The following is a 2,218-nucleotide window of genomic DNA, read 5'->3' on the forward strand; positions in this document are numbered from 1 at the left end:
GGGCACCGCCCTAGGCGTTGCTAAGGGAACGGGCGGAAGGGGCGTGGCCATGGGAGGGGGAGGGACTAACTCTGTCGCCCGTCCGTCCGTCTCTGCATAGTACAGCCCTGGAGCGGGAAGGGTTGGAAGGTATTTGTCTTCTTGGAATCATACAGGCTCGGCTAAGTTGAAAAAGACCTTTAAGATCATCAAGCCCAACCATTAACTCAGGACCACCACTAAAAAATATCACTGAGAGCGTCATCTACATGGTTTTTGAACACTTCCAGGGATGGTGGTTCCACTACTTCCCTGGGCAGCCTGTTCCGATGCCTGATCACCCTCTCTGTGTAGAAATTGTTCCTAATGTCCAATCTAAACCTGCCTTCATCGTCCCTCCTTAAGGTGCCCCAAGGGTCACGTTTTCTCCCGGGAGGCCACTGTGGTCACTTGTCCCCTCTGGGGGGCTCCATTTAGGGCTTAGGCATTCAGGCAAGGCTGGTGTAGGCCACAGAGCTGCTCCAGTCTAAAGCCTGAGGTGAGGTGTTGGAGGCTTTACACACACCCTTTAGGGTGTCCAGGTGCACCACCTGTTTTACGGGTCTGTGGTGGGACACATGCTTACAAGTGAGATCCTACCTTGCCTCTTGGTTGAGGCTGCCCCACTGAGTGGGTAGAAAAGACTCAGCGATGTTCCCCAGAGAACCAACAGATCCTGTATTATTTCATCTAATGAAAAAGGGTTCCTGAAAATGATTGTGTTATGGAATGAAATTCAATACCGTTTTCCAGAGATACTTCCTCTCACCCCAAGTCTGGAATATCACTTTGGCAATAACCATTAATGCATAATGTGTTCAGCGGCAGAAGTGAGCATGTTCTGGATGAGGCTCTGTATGCAGTTGTGTACACGATTGTCTTCTTGGCATACCTTTTTGATATACTGGTGACTTCATGATGGTAGAACAGTGAAGGTGCTAATAGTTAATTAGTGAAAAAAAAAAAAATTACCGTGAGAGGAAAAAAAATGTATAAAGAAGTAAGGCAAAAAAGATATACTCACATTCTTATTCAGTGCTGATTGCAACCATAAGGAGAAGACGTAATGGCCAGTTACTTCTGCTAATTTAATCTTTGTTTTTTTTGATACAATTCACATTTTCTAGCACTGCTGAATGCACAGTGTCATCACAATTGCAAGTTTCAAGGCCAGGTTGGACGAAGCCTTGGGTGAGGTGGTTTAGTGCGAGGTGTTTCTGCCCATGGCAGGGGGGTTGGAACTTGATGATCTTAAGTCCTTTCCAACCAATTCTATGATTCTAAGTGGAGGGCATGATTCTGAAATGAGATCAGCCTTAACCAAAGTCCATCCTTAACTGCTGTATTTCTACAATTTTATCTTGTTACAGACATGGAAAGCATATGATTTAAGGCATCTCCTAAGACAAATGTGAAATCCAATTATTTTTTTTTTTAATAAAATTAAGGGTTTTTTTTTTGTTCAGGGTTTAGTTGTATACTGGCTTCAGGCTAATGGTAATTGTCAAGTTATTTCAGATGCTGTCATGTGTAAAGTGTGTAATTTTATTGCATTTTGGACTCGAGAAGAATGAGGCAGCATGAAGTTTTCTCTAAGTAATTCCTGAGCAAAGTGCATTACTACATTTCAGTATGCATTAGTCCATTAAGAGGTTGATGACTTCTTTTCATAACAATGATTTTCATGCATACTTTAAAGTAATTTCTTCTTTCTCTTAAATATATTGAAATTCCTATATTGTTTTTGTGTTATTCTTTGAAAAAATGAAATAACAATTTCATCATAAACCCTAATCATCATTTCATTATCCATAATCACCAACAGATTTTCATTGAGTAAAGTTCATATTGTGTCATCAGGGGTAGTCATCATCTTTTGAACATTTGATTTTAATTTGAATTTCTTCATGGACATATCATTTTTTATTTTTACATTATTATGCAATTTCAAAATTACTTTTCCTCTTTTTTGTGCATCGAAGAACTTTCTGTGGATAGTCGCTGCTATTAGTATATCTAATATGTTGTTTGTTAGATCAACAATTCATTGCTCTAAGGAGAAAAAAAGTACAATGGTCCCTTTGTTTCACAGAATCGTTGCAGCTGGAAGGGATCTCTGGAAATTGCCTGGTCCAATAAAGATTGTATTTAATGAGGGCTGCTAAAAATATGACTATTATGATAGCGATAATTTTCTAGT

This window comes from Neopsephotus bourkii, unplaced genomic scaffold (genome assembly GCF_033783945.1).
Source record: "Neopsephotus bourkii isolate Nb327-2 ecotype Australia unplaced genomic scaffold, CSIRO-AGI_Nbou_v1 NB_53, whole genome shotgun sequence".
Lineage (NCBI taxonomy): Eukaryota > Metazoa > Chordata > Aves > Psittaciformes > Psittacidae > Neopsephotus > Neopsephotus bourkii.